At 44.3% G+C, this 18,423-nt stretch overlaps 6 non-coding genes across 6 annotated transcripts; all 6 read right to left on the minus strand.

The window, feature by feature from the left end:
• Window positions 1-6,473: 6,473 nt before the first annotated feature.
• On the minus strand, window positions 6,474-6,664 carry LOC130347203 (U2 spliceosomal RNA). Its single transcript, XR_008885179.1, has one exon. It is a non-coding gene; the product is annotated as a U2 spliceosomal RNA (small nuclear RNA).
• Window positions 6,665-8,765: 2,101 nt separating this feature from the next.
• Window positions 8,766-8,956, minus strand: LOC130347205 (U2 spliceosomal RNA). Its single transcript, XR_008885181.1, has one exon. It is a non-coding gene; the product is annotated as a U2 spliceosomal RNA (small nuclear RNA).
• Window positions 8,957-11,051: 2,095 nt separating this feature from the next.
• LOC130347206 (U2 spliceosomal RNA) lies at window positions 11,052-11,242 on the minus strand. Its single transcript, XR_008885182.1, has one exon. It is a non-coding gene; the product is annotated as a U2 spliceosomal RNA (small nuclear RNA).
• Window positions 11,243-13,336: 2,094 nt separating this feature from the next.
• Window positions 13,337-13,527, minus strand: LOC130347207 (U2 spliceosomal RNA). The gene has a single exon (XR_008885183.1). It is a non-coding gene; the product is annotated as a U2 spliceosomal RNA (small nuclear RNA).
• Window positions 13,528-15,626: 2,099 nt separating this feature from the next.
• On the minus strand, window positions 15,627-15,817 carry LOC130347208 (U2 spliceosomal RNA). The gene has a single exon (XR_008885184.1). It is a non-coding gene; the product is annotated as a U2 spliceosomal RNA (small nuclear RNA).
• Window positions 15,818-17,913: 2,096 nt separating this feature from the next.
• LOC130347209 (U2 spliceosomal RNA) lies at window positions 17,914-18,104 on the minus strand. Its single transcript, XR_008885185.1, has one exon. It is a non-coding gene; the product is annotated as a U2 spliceosomal RNA (small nuclear RNA).
• Window positions 18,105-18,423: the final 319 nt, after the last annotated feature.

The raw sequence follows: 18,423 nt of genomic DNA on the forward strand, positions 1-18,423 counted from the left end.
AAACAGTTTCATCTATATTGCAATTATCCCGGGGACAGACACATACAGCATTTAGACCTCTTCTATATTGGAAAAATCTTACCGGAAGACACTCATGGATAATCATCCATGCTAAATCCTTGTGCTCATTAAAAAGATATGGCTCGTTTACCTTTTTCCATATTTGTACACACCTATTATAAGAAAAATTAGAGACCATACATATTTCTTCTTGCAAATTTAACTGTACTTCTATCTTGCGAGCATCCCTCAAGGTTAACAAGTCAAAGTCTTTAAGGTTATACATACGTATAATTTTTTCTAAGATGGCATAATGTTTAGGCGGAGTTAAAAGTACAGGAGAAGATAATGATAAAAACACCCATTCTCTTTTTCTAAAAATATGTCCCGCAGAGTACTTTAAAAAACAGGACCATACACTTTTCATAAAAAGTCCCCTAAAACACCAACTAAAAAACCTTAAGTATAAAAATTTTCTAATACAGGGAACCTGTTTTCCTCCATTTTTTTGTGACTTATACATAGTATCTCTTTTTAATTTTTCTGCTTTAGAACTCCATAGAAACTCAAAGAGAATCCTCTGAAGTTGCCTAGACATAAGTTCATTAGGAGGATAAATCATATTTAAATAGAGCATAATGGGTATTAGCATAGCCTTAATCACCAAAATTTTACCTTCTAAGGATAATTTCCTAAGGGACCAAAAGTCTACCTTTTTCTTTACCTTTTCTTTTACCATTAGCCAACTTTCCTCACCATTGTTATTTTTATCAAAGATGACTCCAAGGATTTTTATTTTTTTCTGACTGTAATTTTAGGTTTGGTATTTGCACGTTTTCCCATTTACCTATATAAAAACAGTCACATTTAGATAAATTAAGTTTAAAAGCAGAAGCTTTACAAAAGAAATCAGTAACATCAACAACTCTTTGTAAAGAGAAGGCACTTTCACAAAAAACATTAATATCATCCATATAGCCACACACTTTAAGGGTGGCATTATTACCTCCAGGAACTGGCACTCCTTTTATTATTTTATCATTCCTTATTAAGTTTAACAGAGGTTCTATTGCACATATAAACAGTATAGGAGACAGAGGGCAGCCTTGCTTTACCCCTGATGATAAATTAATAAAATCTGTAAGGAAACCATTTATTAAAATCCTGCTAAAAGAACCTTTATATAAGAGAGCAATTTGCTGAATAAATATGTTAGGAAAACCCATGCGTTGTAAAACCATCCATAAAAAACAATGTGATACTCTATCGAACGCTTTATGAAAATCTAGAGATAGAATGGCTAGATTTTGATTCCGCTCTTGCTGATACCATATGACGTCCCTAATAGCATTTAAAGGTTCAGCTACACTCCTTCCTGGGACACCACATACCTGATCCACATGGATGACCTTGTACAAAAACGGCTTCATTCTGTTAACAAAAATTTTTGACATAATCTTATAATCAACATTAAGAAGCGTAATTGGTCTCCAATTTTCTAAGCTGTTCCTATCCCCCTTTTTGGGGATCAGAGACACTATACCACTCCTCCAAGATAAAGGTAGAACATCAGAATTAAAAGCCTCCTTAAAAATATTAAGCAAATCATCTTTAAAAATCTCCCAAAAGGTTTTATAAAACTCTACAGGAAGTCCATCAGAACCTGGTGTTTTACCTGTGGATAAACTTTTAGCAGCAATTTCTAATTCTTGGCATCTTACTTCTGTGCAAAGTGCATCTTGGTCCTCCTTACTTAAACCACAATCTAAAGTGCTTAGGAGAAAATTAGCAGCAGATATATCAATGGGTTTCTCATTAAACAGATCTTGATAAAAGGATTTAGCTTTGGATAACATTCCTACATTAGTAGTTTCATCCTCAATGTTAATCATTAACTTTTTTGTTTCCATTACCTTTTTAAAAAAGAATCTTGTACACTTTTCATCCTTCTCTTTACATTCAACTTTGGAGTTAAAAATTATTTCTTTCCCTTTGTTAGTTATAGCCTTCTGAATATCACTTTTAACACTTAAAATCAGATCGTCTACATATACACCCAGCTCTTTGAGTTGATAATAGGTTTGTAGTTTTGTGTTAAGATCTCTATACCATTTCAATTTCTCTTTTGTTTTTTTAACACCCATCTTAATAAAATACTCTTTAAATTTTACCTTGCAGAATTCCCACCATGCTAAAAGAGAATTAAAATTAGTCCTTGAGTTCTGCAATTTTTTAAAAAGATAGATAAAATTACATTTAATTTCTTCATCTTCAAGCAAAGAGACATTCAGACGCCAGACTCCTTTGGCTCTGCAAACCCCATCAAACTTACATGTAGCAGATAAAATCTTATGATCTGAAAAAAAGGTAGAAGTCAATTGCATATTCCCATAAAATGCAAATCCAGAAGCAAAAATATAATCAATCCTTGACATATAAAGGCTATTCCCCCAGGTATACCCAGGGTCATTAGGGAAAGAGGTTCTCCACAAATCTTTTAAATTAAAATCAACTATAAAATCCTTTAGTTGTTTTTCAGTCTTATCTTTCCTTTGTTCAGATCCTCCAGCCCGCTCCTCTCCTGCCATTATACAATTAAAATCACCAGCGATGATAAGCGGGGATGAACCCGGTAAATAAAACTGAATTTTCTCTAATAAATCAGATCTTTCATCCTTATCTGGAGAGGCATATACATTTAAAAGTCTCATATTCATGTCATTATAAATAATATGAACGAGCAGGGCTCTACCGGGTACAATGTCTGTGAAGGAGGTAACTTTATACTCACTGCTCTTGAACAGTATGCCAACACCAGTCACTTTCCTCTCATTATCCCCTGACCACACAGACGGGCCAAGAGTCCATTCAGATCTCAAAGATGAATAATTGATATCATAATCAATGGCACATTCCTGTAAAAATAAAATGTCTGTAGGCAAAGAAGACAAGAAAGAAAATAAAGCAGCCCTCCTCTCTGGGCTCTTCAAACTCCTCACATTGAAGGAGGAGATATTAACACTTGGTAGCTCCTGGGTCATTCATTATCCTCAGACAAAGAACCCCAATCTGTAGGTGGTGACACAAATTCCTCAATATTAACAGGGTCGGATGCTGTTATAACCTTTTGGCAGACAATCTCCACGTTCCCCTCGTCCGCACTAACTCGACCACTCCTTTTGATGTTAAGGCCCTTTTCCTCTTTCCGGTCTCTGCTTTTCCTCTTTCGCCGTTCTTCTACATCCATCTCCTCTGTATCCCTTCTGGGCGGTCCAGGACCCTCAACTTCCATGAGAGGAGAACCCCTCACTTCTGTCTCAGGTCCCACGACCTTCCCCGGGGACACAATGCTTTTGGAGACATGAGCCACAGCAGGTATCACAGGAATTCCGGTAGCAGAAGACTCAGGCATCACTTTCAGGGTGTGGGTCTTAGGCACAGGCACAGCATCCATGGAGCTCTTCCTCATCGAGGGACCAGCCGACGTAGCCACAATATTGGCCCAGGAGCGTTGAGGACAATCCTTAAAAGCGTGTCCTTTCTGCTTACACACATTACACAGAATCTCATTTTGACAGTCAAAAGTGGTGTGGCCTTTTTGGCCACATCTTTTGCAAATAACCACTTCCTCTTTGCAAGATTCTTGTGTATGACCATATTCATGGCATTTCCTGCAATAATACGGCATCCCAGGGTAGAATAAATAGCCACGTTTACGCCCAATTAAAAAATTTGCAGGTGGGCGACACAGACCTCCAATTCCTCTCACATCTTCTCTGAACTTAACAGCAAACTTATGCTTTCCAGTCCAAAAGTCCATTGCATTCATTATTTTATGAGAGTATTTGACTTCCGCACAATATTGGTTTAAAAATAAGACAATGTCTCTTATATCAACGTATGGATCGTGCATAGTAACCACCAGTGGAACATCGCCATTAGAATATAGAGCAATGAAAACAAGTCCTTTCATATCCTCCTCATTGGCAAGCTCCCGAACTTTCTCAAACATATGGTCACATGCAGATGCGGAAGTCAAGGTAAGAATGAAAAGTCCTTTACCTGGGTCTTTTAGGCAAAACACATCTTCTCTCTGAATGTGCAATAAATCCAGCATAATTCTCTTGACAAAAAATTCCAAAGTCATCTTCTCCTTTTTCTCCTCATCCACTTCAATACGGAAGGTGTTCTTAATCCGAGTTTCAGTATGCGCAGCAAACCTAAGGGTCGCCATGGGGGATCGCCTTCCCGTTCTTTGTAAGTCCTCCTCCTATAGCAGCATGAGGCTTAAGACGGCTAAAAAACCGTCGATGCCTCAAGGCCGAAGGTTCGACGAACTCAGAGCCCCTTGACAAGATACAAGATCTTAGCCAAAAGGCCGAGAAGCGATAACCGTGAAAGGGGCGGGCCCAACAAGGTCCCCTTCATGGGCACTATCACTGCTTGCTGTCAGGGAGGCTGCCAGACAATTTTCCATGCACACTCTGGGCTGGGGGGCAGTCAACCACCAGTACACACAGCAGAACCTAAACCCATACCATTATTGCTAAGCAGCAAGACAGGGGCCCATTGCACTCCCACGGGGCCTTTTTAAATGCAATCCATAACCCGGATTTGCCAGGAACCCTTCTTACTCCTCCTACTTGCATGTGACACTGGGCTTAGGATCTGCATAGGAAACACACACACAAGCACACACCTACCTTTGTTGCCTGCAGATGCCTCCTTGGCTGTCCCCAAACGGTATCAAACCAACACCCACGGGAAGCTGTAAGCATAGAGGACATGCCTGCACCCCATTGGACTTACCTGTGTGGGTTAAATCCGGGTTATTTGACAACCTATGGCGGTGATGGTTCTGCTCAGGCAGAGCAGTGCTGATGCTCCTCATAAAGCTGTCGCTGCTGTGAAGGTTCTAGGTGACATCACAAATCCCTTTGGTTACATACACAACAAAGCTGGGTTGTTGTTGTTTACACTCTGCAAGGCCTGTGGAAGTGAGTGACATCATAGCACTGTAGTTCTGAGGGTTCAAGATGGATGCAACAATCTCCTGTTGCTTCTATGAAGGCCGTAATAGACGACATCACCAAACAGCTCCATAGTCACATACACAGCAAAGGAGAGATGTTGTTTACACCTAGTGATGTCAGTGGTATTGAGTGACATCACAGCACAGTGCTAAGGCTCCTGGGCCTGGACACAGCAGCGGCTGCAATATCTCAACGGAGAATACGTTTATATCTATGTGTGTGTGTGCGCATATATATATATATATATATATATATATATATTTCTCCGCCGAAATCACTTTTAAACCCATTTCCACCTTTTTTTCCCTTCTCTTGCTCTTACTTTTTTTTCACGTTTTTTTACGTTTTTCTCCTTTTCGCCTCTTTTCTGGGCGTATTATTCTTCTTTTTCTTCTTTTTTTTCGTCTAATGCATACCCCATCAGTGCAGCAATGCTTATTCAATACCGCCAGCAGATGGAGACACTGGGGGATAATTTTCTAAGGATTTATACTGATTTTTCCTGTCTGAATTTGTCGCACAGAAAGTTGCAGGCCAAATATGTGTGACATTTCTGCGACTTTAGCTTCTAGAGCATTTTTACAACATTATACATAGGTGCTGAATACATAAAAAGCGACTGTTCAGCGACAGACAAGTCGCATCGGCTGAAAGTAGGCCAGAATGTCAGTCCATGTTGGAGCAGGTTTAGATACAGTCTAAAGCATAGATCTCAAAGTCTGTGCACAGAATTTAGCAAGGGCCTCGCACCTTCTGATGCATCAGGTAGGTGCACAATAGCATAGCCTAACCCTCTGTACTTTGGTCTATATTGATGCGGGACATAGACAGCCAGCTGATGACCAATCCATTAGTGCAATGGATGGCTGGAAGCATTTGTCTTTGCCTTTGCAATACCACAGAAGCAATGCATGGTCAATGTACAGCAATGACACACCTGTGTGAACAGCCAGGAGACCCCCCCCCCCCCCCCCCCCATGTTATGTTACATAGTTACATAGTTAGTACGGTCGAAAAAAGACATATGTCCATCACGTTCAACCAGGGAATTAAGGGGTAGGGGTGTGGCGCGATATTGGGGAAGGGATGAGATTTTATATTTCTTCATAAGCATTAATCTTATTTTGTCAATTAGGAACATTCAGCACCCACCCGCTATCAAGGCAGCTGCCTATCATGTCATGCCCTACCTGCACAGGTGTGCTGGCTACTCAAATGATCCAATTAAGGAGGCCATTTAGTCAGCAGCAGCAGAAGTCCTGTGCCTGGACGCTCCAACAGGGGCCAGACACAAGCAGAAGCAGAAGCAGCAGAAGCAGCAGCAGCACCACCTTTTGTTTTTTGGCTGCAGCAGCAGCAAGGCCCACAGGGCTGGCTAGCTGGCTAGCCAGCAAGCAGGTAGCAATGAAAGTAGGAATCTTTCTTTTTAACCCTGTAAGGGGGTGGTGCACTGTACCCGAAGATACTGCCATATCGGGTCAATGCATAGGGCGACGGAAGCAAGCTTCGAAATCGGCCCCCGTTCTCAAAAATCCATTTAATATATGGTCCCCAGATAGGGGACGTATCAGATATTAAACTGATAAGAACAGATACTACACTTGATCTTAGCCAAAAGGCCGAGAAGCGATAACCGTGAAAGGGGCGGGCCCAACAAGGTCCCCTTCATGGGCACTATCACTGCTTGCTGTCAGGGAGGCTGCCAGACAATTTTCCATGCACACTCTGGGCTGGGGGGCAGTCAACCACCAGTACACACAGCAGAACCTAAACCCATACCATTATTGCTAAGCAGCAAGACAGGGGCCCATTGCACTCCCACGGGGCCTTTTTAAATGCAATCCATAACCCGGATTTGCCAGGAACCCTTCTTACTCCTCCTACTTGCATGTGACACTGGGCTTAGGATCTGCATAGGAAACACACACACAAGCACACACCTACCTTTGTTGCCTGCAGATGCCTCCTTGGCTGTCCCCAAACGGTATCAAACCAACACCCACGGGAAGCTGTAAGCATAGAGGACATGCCTGCACCCCATTGGACTTACCTGTGTGGGTTAAATCCGGGTTATTTGACAACCTATGGCGGTGATGGTTCTGCTCAGGCAGAGCAGTGCTGATGCTCCTCATAAAGCTGTCGCTGCTGTGAAGGTTCTAGGTGACATCACAAATCCCTTTGGTTACATACACAACAAAGCTGGGTTGTTGTTGTTTACACTCTGCAAGGCCTGTGGAAGTGAGTGACATCATAGCACTGTAGTTCTGAGGGTTCAAGATGGATGCAACAATCTCCTGTTGCTTCTATGAAGGCCGTAATAGACGACATCACCAAACAGCTCCATAGTCACATACACAGCAAAGGAGAGATGTTGTTTACACCTAGTGATGTCAGTGGTATTGAGTGACATCACAGCACAGTGCTAAGGCTCCTGGGCCTGGACACAGCAGCGGCTGCAATATCTCAACGGAGAATACGTTTATATCTATGTGTGTGTGTGCGCATATATATATATATATATATATATATATATATATATATATATATATATATTTCTCCGCCGAAATCACTTTTAAACCCATTTCCACCTTTTTTTCCCTTCTCTTCCTCTTACTTTTTTTTCACGTTTTTTTACGTTTTTCTCCTTTTCGCCTCTTTTCTGGGCGTATTATTCTTCTTTTTCTTCTTTTTTTTCGTCTAATGCATACCCCATCAGTGCAGCAATGCTTATTCAATACCGCCAGCAGATGGAGACACTGGGGGATAATTTTCTAAGGATTTATACTGATTTTTCCTGTCTGAATTTGTCGCACAGAAAGTTGCAGGCCAAATATGTGTGACATTTCTGCGACTTTAGCTTCTAGAGCATTTTTACAACATTATACATAGGTGCTGAATACATAAAAAGCGACTGTTCAGCGACAGACAAGTCGCATCGGCTGAAAGTAGGCCAGAATGTCAGTCCATGTTGGAGCAGGTTTAGATACAGTCTAAAGCATAGATCTCAAAGTCTGTGCACAGAATTTAGCAAGGGCCTCGCACCTTCTGATGCATCAGGTAGGTGCACAATAGCATAGCCTAACCCTCTGTACTTTGGTCTATATTGATGCGGGACATAGACAGCCAGCTGATGACCAATCCATTAGTGCAATGGATGGCTGGAAGCATTTGTCTTTGCCTTTGCAATACCACAGAAGCAATGCATGGTCAATGTACAGCAATGACACACCTGTGTGAACAGCCAGGAGACCCCCCCCCCCCCCCCCCCCATGTTATGTTACATAGTTACATAGTTAGTACGGTCGAAAAAAGACATATGTCCATCACGTTCAACCAGGGAATTAAGGGGTAGGGGTGTGGCGCGATATTGGGGAAGGGATGAGATTTTATATTTCTTCATAAGCATTAATCTTATTTTGTCAATTAGGAACATTCAGCACCCACCCGCTATCAAGGCAGCTGCCTATCATGTCATGCCCTACCTGCACAGGTGTGCTGGCTACTCAAATGATCCAATTAAGGAGGCCATTTAGTCAGCAGCAGCAGAAGTCCTGTGCCTGGACGCTCCAACAGGGGCCAGACACAAGCAGAAGCAGAAGCAGCAGAAGCAGCAGCAGCACCACCTTTTGTTTTTTGGCTGCAGCAGCAGCAAGGCCCACAGGGCTGGCTAGCTGGCTAGCCAGCAAGCAGGTAGCAATGAAAGTAGGAATCTTTCTTTTTAACCCTGTAAGGGGGTGGTGCACTGTACCCGAAGATACTGCCATATCGGGTCAATGCATAGGGCGACGGAAGCAAGCTTCGAAATCGGCCCCCGTTCTCAAAAATCCATTTAATATATGGTCCCCAGATAGGGGACGTATCAGATATTAAACTGATAAGAACAGATACTACACTTGATCTTAGCCAAAAGGCCGAGAAGCGATAACCGTGAAAGGGGCGGGCCCAACAAGGTCCCCTTCATGGGCACTATCACTGCTTGCTGTCAGGGAGGCTGCCAGACAATTTTCCATGCACACTCTGGGCTGGGGGGCAGTCAACCACCAGTACACACAGCAGAACCTAAACCCATACCATTATTGCTAAGCAGCAAGACAGGGGCCCATTGCACTCCCACGGGGCCTTTTTAAATGCAATCCATAACCCGGATTTGCCAGGAACCCTTCTTACTCCTCCTACTTGCATGTGACACTGGGCTTAGGATCTGCATAGGAAACACACACACAAGCACACACCTACCTTTGTTGCCTGCAGATGCCTCCTTGGCTGTCCCCAAACGGTATCAAACCAACACCCACGGGAAGCTGTAAGCATAGAGGACATGCCTGCACCCCATTGGACTTACCTGTGTGGGTTAAATCCGGGTTATTTGACAACCTATGGCGGTGATGGTTCTGCTCAGGCAGAGCAGTGCTGATGCTCCTCATAAAGCTGTCGCTGCTGTGAAGGTTCTAGGTGACATCACAAATCCCTTTGGTTACATACACAACAAAGCTGGGTTGTTGTTGTTTACACTCTGCAAGGCCTGTGGAAGTGAGTGACATCATAGCACTGTAGTTCTGAGGGTTCAAGATGGATGCAACAATCTCCTGTTGCTTCTATGAAGGCCGTAATAGACGACATCACCAAACAGCTCCATAGTCACATACACAGCAAAGGAGAGATGTTGTTTACACCTAGTGATGTCAGTGGTATTGAGTGACATCACAGCACAGTGCTAAGGCTCCTGGGCCTGGACACAGCAGCGGCTGCAATATCTCAACGGAGAATACGTTTATATCTATGTGTGTGTGTGCGCATATATATATATATATATATATATATATATATATATATATATATATTTCTCCGCCGAAATCACTTTTAAACCCATTTCCACCTTTTTTTCCCTTCTCTTCCTCTTACTTTTTTTTCACGTTTTTTTACGTTTTTCTCCTTTTCGCCTCTTTTCTGGGCGTATTATTCTTCTTTTTCTTCTTTTTTTTCGTCTAATGCATACCCCATCAGTGCAGCAATGCTTATTCAATACCGCCAGCAGATGGAGACACTGGGGGATAATTTTCTAAGGATTTATACTGATTTTTCCTGTCTGAATTTGTCGCACAGAAAGTTGCAGGCCAAATATGTGTGACATTTCTGCGACTTTAGCTTCTAGAGCATTTTTACAACATTATACATAGGTGCTGAATACATAAAAAGCGACTGTTCAGCGACAGACAAGTCGCATCGGCTGAAAGTAGGCCAGAATGTCAGTCCATGTTGGAGCAGGTTTAGATACAGTCTAAAGCATAGATCTCAAAGTCTGTGCACAGAATTTAGCAAGGGCCTCGCACCTTCTGATGCATCAGGTAGGTGCACAATAGCATAGCCTAACCCTCTGTACTTTGGTCTATATTGATGCGGGACATAGACAGCCAGCTGATGACCAATCCATTAGTGCAATGGATGGCTGGAAGCATTTGTCTTTGCCTTTGCAATACCACAGAAGCAATGCATGGTCAATGTACAGCAATGACACACCTGTGTGAACAGCCAGGAGACCCCCCCCCCCCCCCCCCATGTTATGTTACATAGTTACATAGTTAGTACGGTCGAAAAAAGACATATGTCCATCACGTTCAACCAGGGAATTAAGGGGTAGGGGTGTGGCGCGATATTGGGGAAGGGATGAGATTTTATATTTCTTCATAAGCATTAATCTTATTTTGTCAATTAGGAACATTCAGCACCCACCCGCTATCAAGGCAGCTGCCTATCATGTCATGCCCTACCTGCACAGGTGTGCTGGCTACTCAAATGATCCAATTAAGGAGGCCATTTAGTCAGCAGCAGCAGAAGTCCTGTGCCTGGACGCTCCAACAGGGGCCAGACACAAGCAGAAGCAGAAGCAGCAGAAGCAGCAGCAGCACCACCTTTTGTTTTTTGGCTGCAGCAGCAGCAAGGCCCACAGGGCTGGCTAGCTGGCTAGCCAGCAAGCAGGTAGCAATGAAAGTAGGAATCTTTCTTTTTAACCCTGTAAGGGGGTGGTGCACTGTACCCGAAGATACTGCCATATCGGGTCAATGCATAGGGCGACGGAAGCAAGCTTCGAAATCGGCCCCCGTTCTCAAAAATCCATTTAATATATGGTCCCCAGATAGGGGACGTATCAGATATTAAACTGATAAGAACAGATACTACACTTGATCTTAGCCAAAAGGCCGAGAAGCGATAACCGTGAAAGGGGCGGGCCCAACAAGGTCCCCTTCATGGGCACTATCACTGCTTGCTGTCAGGGAGGCTGCCAGACAATTTTCCATGCACACTCTGGGCTGGGGGGCAGTCAACCACCAGTACACACAGCAGAACCTAAACCCATACCATTATTGCTAAGCAGCAAGACAGGGGCCCATTGCACTCCCACGGGGCCTTTTTAAATGCAATCCATAACCCGGATTTGCCAGGAACCCTTCTTACTCCTCCTACTTGCATGTGACACTGGGCTTAGGATCTGCATAGGAAACACACACACAAGCACACACCTACCTTTGTTGCCTGCAGATGCCTCCTTGGCTGTCCCCAAACGGTATCAAACCAACACCCACGGGAAGCTGTAAGCATAGAGGACATGCCTGCACCCCATTGGACTTACCTGTGTGGGTTAAATCCGGGTTATTTGACAACCTATGGCGGTGATGGTTCTGCTCAGGCAGAGCAGTGCTGATGCTCCTCATAAAGCTGTCGCTGCTGTGAAGGTTCTAGGTGACATCACAAATCCCTTTGGTTACATACACAACAAAGCTGGGTTGTTGTTGTTTACACTCTGCAAGGCCTGTGGAAGTGAGTGACATCATAGCACTGTAGTTCTGAGGGTTCAAGATGGATGCAACAATCTCCTGTTGCTTCTATGAAGGCCGTAATAGACGACATCACCAAACAGCTCCATAGTCACATACACAGCAAAGGAGAGATGTTGTTTACACCTAGTGATGTCAGTGGTATTGAGTGACATCACAGCACAGTGCTAAGGCTCCTGGGCCTGGACACAGCAGCGGCTGCAATATCTCAACGGAGAATACGTTTATATCTATGTGTGTGTGTGCGCATATATATATATATATATATATATATATATATATATATATATATATTTCTCCGCCGAAATCACTTTTAAACCCATTTCCACCTTTTTTTCCCTTCTCTTCCTCTTACTTTTTTTTCACGTTTTTTTACGTTTTTCTCCTTTTCGCCTCTTTTCTGGGCGTATTATTCTTCTTTTTCTTCTTTTTTTTCGTCTAATGCATACCCCATCAGTGCAGCAATGCTTATTCAATACCGCCAGCAGATGGAGACACTGGGGGATAATTTTCTAAGGATTTATACTGATTTTTCCTGTCTGAATTTGTCGCACAGAAAGTTGCAGGCCAAATATGTGTGACATTTCTGCGACTTTAGCTTCTAGAGCATTTTTACAACATTATACATAGGTGCTGAATACATAAAAAGCGACTGTTCAGCGACAGACAAGTCGCATCGGCTGAAAGTAGGCCAGAATGTCAGTCCATGTTGGAGCAGGTTTAGATACAGTCTAAAGCATAGATCTCAAAGTCTGTGCACAGAATTTAGCAAGGGCCTCGCACCTTCTGATGCATCAGGTAGGTGCACAATAGCATAGCCTAACCCTCTGTACTTTGGTCTATATTGATGCGGGACATAGACAGCCAGCTGATGACCAATCCATTAGTGCAATGGATGGCTGGAAGCATTTGTCTTTGCCTTTGCAATACCACAGAAGCAATGCATGGTCAATGTACAGCAATGACACACCTGTGTGAACAGCCAGGAGACCCCCCCCCCCCCCCCCATGTTATGTTACATAGTTACATAGTTAGTACGGTCGAAAAAAGACATATGTCCATCACGTTCAACCAGGGAATTAAGGGGTAGGGGTGTGGCGCGATATTGGGGAAGGGATGAGATTTTATATTTCTTCATAAGCATTAATCTTATTTTGTCAATTAGGAACATTCAGCACCCACCCGCTATCAAGGCAGCTGCCTATCATGTCATGCCCTACCTGCACAGGTGTGCTGGCTACTCAAATGATCCAATTAAGGAGGCCATTTAGTCAGCAGCAGCAGAAGTCCTGTGCCTGGACGCTCCAACAGGGGCCAGACACAAGCAGAAGCAGAAGCAGCAGAAGCAGCAGCAGCACCACCTTTTGTTTTTTGGCTGCAGCAGCAGCAAGGCCCACAGGGCTGGCTAGCTGGCTAGCCAGCAAGCAGGTAGCAATGAAAGTAGGAATCTTTCTTTTTAACCCTGTAAGGGGGTGGTGCACTGTACCCGAAGATACTGCCATATCGGGTCAATGCATAGGGCGACGGAAGCAAGCTTCGAAATCGGCCCCCGTTCTCAAAAATCCATTTAATATATGGTCCCCAGATAGGGGACGTATCAGATATTAAACTGATAAGAACAGATACTACACTTGATCTTAGCCAAAAGGCCGAGAAGCGATAACCGTGAAAGGGGCGGGCCCAACAAGGTCCCCTTCATGGGCACTATCACTGCTTGCTGTCAGGGAGGCTGCCAGACAATTTTCCATGCACACTCTGGGCTGGGGGGCAGTCAACCACCAGTACACACAGCAGAACCTAAACCCATACCATTATTGCTAAGCAGCAAGACAGGGGCCCATTGCACTCCCACGGGGCCTTTTTAAATGCAATCCATAACCCGGATTTGCCAGGAACCCTTCTTACTCCTCCTACTTGCATGTGACACTGGGCTTAGGATCTGCATAGGAAACACACACACAAGCACACACCTACCTTTGTTGCCTGCAGATGCCTCCTTGGCTGTCCCCAAACGGTATCAAACCAACACCCACGGGAAGCTGTAAGCATAGAGGACATGCCTGCACCCCATTGGACTTACCTGTGTGGGTTAAATCCGGGTTATTTGACAACCTATGGCGGTGATGGTTCTGCTCAGGCAGAGCAGTGCTGATGCTCCTCATAAAGCTGTCGCTGCTGTGAAGGTTCTAGGTGACATCACAAATCCCTTTGGTTACATACACAACAAAGCTGGGTTGTTGTTGTTTACACTCTGCAAGGCCTGTGGAAGTGAGTGACATCATAGCACTGTAGTTCTGAGGGTTCAAGATGGATGCAACAATCTCCTGTTGCTTCTATGAAGGCCGTAATAGACGACATCACCAAACAGCTCCATAGTCACATACACAGCAAAGGAGAGATGTTGTTTACACCTAGTGATGTCAGTGGTATTGAGTGACATCACAGCACAGTGCTAAGGCTCCTGGGCCTGGACACAGCAGCGGCTGCAATATCTCAACGGAGAATACGTTTATATCTATGTGTGTGTGTGCGCATATATATATATATATATATATATATATATATATATATATATATATATTTCTCCGCCGAAATCACTTTTAAACCCATTTCCACCTTTTTTTCCCTTCTCTTCCTCTTACTTTTTTTTCACGTTTTTTTACGTTTTTCTCCTTTTCGCCTCTTTTCTGGGCGTATTATTCTTCTTTTTCTTCTTTTTTTTCGTCTAATGCATACCCCATCAGTGCAGCAATGCTTATTCAATACCGCCAGCAGATGGAGACACTGGGGGATAATTTTCTAAGGATTTATACTGATTTTTCCTGTCTGAATTTGTCGCACAGAAAGTTGCAGGCCAAATATGTGTGACATTTCTGCGACTTTAGCTTCTAGAGCATTTTTACAACATTATACATAGGTGCTGAATACATAAAAAGCGACTGTTCAGCGACAGACAAGTCGCATCGGCTGAAAGTAGGCCAGAATGTCAGTCCATGTTGGAGCAGGTTTAGATACAGTCTAAAGCATAGATCTCAAAGTCTGTGCACAGAATTTAGCAAGGGCCTCGCACCTTCTGATGCATCAGGTAGGTGCACAATAGCATAGCCTAACCCTCTGTACTTTGGTCTATATTGATGCGGGACATAGACAGCCAGCTGATGACCAATCCATTAGTGCAATGGATGGCTGGAAGCATTTGTCTTTGCCTTTGCAATACCACAGAAGCAATGCATGGTCAATGTACAGCAATGACACACCTGTGTGAACAGCCAGGAGACCCCCCCCCCCCCCCCCCCCATGTTATGTTACATAGTTACATAGTTAGTACGGTCGAAAAAAGACATATGTCCATCACGTTCAACCAGGGAATTAAGGGGTAGGGGTGTGGCGCGATATTGGGGAAGGGATGAGATTTTATATTTCTTCATAAGCATTAATCTTATTTTGTCAATTAGGAACATTCAGCACCCACCCGCTATCAAGGCAGCTGCCTATCATGTCATGCCCTACCTGCACAGGTGTGCTGGCTACTCAAATGATCCAATTAAGGAGGCCATTTAGTCAGCAGCAGCAGAAGTCCTGTGCCTGGACGCTCCAACAGGGGCCAGACACAAGCAGAAGCCGAAGCAGCAGAAGCAGCAGCAGCACCACCTTTTGTTTTTTGGCTGCAGCAGCAGCAAGGCCCACAGGGCTGGCTAGCTGGCTAGCCAGCAAGCAGGTAGCAATGAAAGTAGGAATCTTTCTTTTTAACCCTGTAAGGGGGTGGTGCACTGTACCCGAAGATACTGCCATATCGGGTCAATGCATAGGGCGACGGAAGCAAGCTTCGAAATCGGCCCCCGTTCTCAAAAATCCATTTAATATATGGTCCCCAGATAGGGGACGTATCAGATATTAAACTGATAAGAACAGATACTACACTTGATCTTAGCCAAAAGGCCGAGAAGCGATAACCGTGAAAGGGGCGGGCCCAACAAGGTCCCCTTCATGGGCACTATCACTGCTTGCTGTCAGGGAGGCTGCCAGACAATTTTCCATGCACACTCTGGGCTGGGGGGCAGTCAACCACCAGTACACACAGCAGAACCTAAACCCATACCATTATTGCTAAGCAGCAAGACAGGGGCCCATTGCACTCCCACGGGGCCTTTTTAAATGCAATCCATAACCCGGATTTGCCAGGAACCCTTCTTACTCCTCCTACTTGCATGTGACACTGGGCTTAGGATCTGCATAGGAAACACACACACAAGCACACACCTACCTTTGTTGCCTGCAGATGCCTCCTTGGCTGTCCCCAAACGGTATCAAACCAACACCCACGGGAAGCTGTAAGCATAGAGGACATGCCTGCACCCCATTGGACTTACCTGTGTGGGTTAAATCCGGGTTATTTGACAACCTATGGCGGTGATGGTTCTGCTCAGGCAGAGCAGTGCTGATGCTCCTCATAAAGCTGTCGCTGCTGTGAAGGTTCTAGGTGACATCACAAATCCCTTTGGTTACATACACAACAAAGCTGGGTTGTTGTTGTTTACACTCTGCAAGGCCTGTGGAAGTGAGTGACATCATAGCACTGTAGTTCTGAGGGTTCAAGATGGATGCAACAATCTCCTGTTGCTTCTATGAAGGCCGTAATAGACGACATCACCAAACAGCTCCATAGTCACATACACAGCAAAGGAGAGATGTTGTTTACACCTAGTGATGTCAGTGGTATTGAGTGACATCACAGCACAGTGCTAAGGCTCCTGGGCCTGGACACAGCAGCGGCTGCAATATCTCAACGGAGAATACGTTTATATCTATGTGTGTGTGTGCGCATATATATATATATATATATATATATATATATATATATATATATATATTCTCCGCCGAAATCACTTTTAAACCCATTTCCACCTTTTTTTCCCTTCTCTTCCTCTTACTTTTTTTTCACGTTTTTTTACGTTTTTCTCCTTTTCGCCTCTTTTCTGGGCGTATTATTCTTCTTTTTCTTCTTTTTTTTCGTCTAATGCATACCCCATCAGTGCAGCAATGCTTATTCAATACCGCCAGCAGATGGAGACACTGGGGGATAATTTTCTAAGGATTTATACTGATTTTTCCTGTCTGAATTTGTCGCACAGAAAGTTGCAGGCCAAATATGTGTGACATTTCTGCGACTTTAGCTTCTAGAGCATTTTTACAACATTATACATAGGTGCTGAATACATAAAAAGCGACTGTTCAGCGACAGACAAGTCGCATCGGCTGAAAGTAGGCCAGAATGTCAGTCCATGTTGGAGCAGGTTTAGATACAGTCTAAAGCATAGATCTCAAAGTCTGTGCACAGAATTTAGCAAGGGCCTCGCACCTTCTGATGCATCAGGTAGGTGCACAATAGCATAGCCTAACCCTCTGTACTTTGGTCTATATTGATGCGGGACATAGACAGCCAGCTGATGACCAATCCATTAGTGCAATGGATGGCTGGAAGCATTTGTCTTTGCCTTTGCAATACCACAGAAGCAATGCATGGTCAATGTACAGCAATGACACACCTGTGTGAACAGCCAGGAGACCCCCCCCCCCCCCCCCCATGTTATGTTACATAGTTACATAGTTAGTACGGTCGAAAAAAGACATATGTCCATCACGTTCAACCAGGGAATTAAGGGGTAGGGGTGTGGCGCGATATTGGGGAAGGGATGAGATTTTATATTTCTTCATAAGCATTAATCTTATTTTGTCAATTAGGAACATTCAGCACCCACCCGCTATCAAGGCAGCTGCCTATCATGTCATGCCCTACCTGCACAGGTGTGCTGGCTACTCAAATGATCCAATTAAGGAGGCCATTTAGTCAGCAGCAGCAGAAGTCCTGTGCCTGGACGCTCCAACAGGGGCCAGACACAAGCAGAAGCAGAAGCAGCAGAAGCAGCAGCAGCACCACCTTTTGTTTTTTGGCTGCAGCAGCAGCAAGGCCCACAGGGCTGGCTAGCTGGCTAGCCAGCAAGCAGGTAGCAATGAAAGTAGGAATCTTTCTTTTTAACCCTGTAAGGGGGTGGTGCACTGTACCCGAAGATACTGCCATATCGGGTCAATGCATAGGGCGACGGAAGCAAGCTTCGAAATCGGCCCCCGTTCTCAAAAATCCATTTAATATATGGTCCCCAGATAGGGGACGTATCAGATATTAAACTGATAAGAACAGATACTACACTTGATCTTAGCCAAAAGGCCGAGAAGCGATAACCGTGAAAGGGGCGGGCCCAACAAGGTCCCCTTCATGGGCACTATCACTGCTTGCTGTCAGGGAGGCTGCCAGACAATTTTCCATGCACACTCTGGGCTGGGGGGCAGTCAACCACCAGTACACACAGCAGAACCTAAACCCATACCATTATTGCTAAGCAGCAAGACAGGGGCCCATTGCACTCCCACGGGGCCTTTTTAAATGCAATCCATAACCCGGATTTGCCAGGAACCCTTCTTACTCCTCCTACTTGCATGTGACACTGGGCTTAGGATCTGCATAGGAAACACACACACAAGCACACACCTACCTTTGT

The sequence above is a fragment of the Hyla sarda genome, unplaced genomic scaffold, assembly GCF_029499605.1.
Source record: "Hyla sarda isolate aHylSar1 unplaced genomic scaffold, aHylSar1.hap1 scaffold_813, whole genome shotgun sequence".
NCBI classification, from domain to species: Eukaryota; Metazoa; Chordata; class Amphibia; order Anura; family Hylidae; genus Hyla; species Hyla sarda.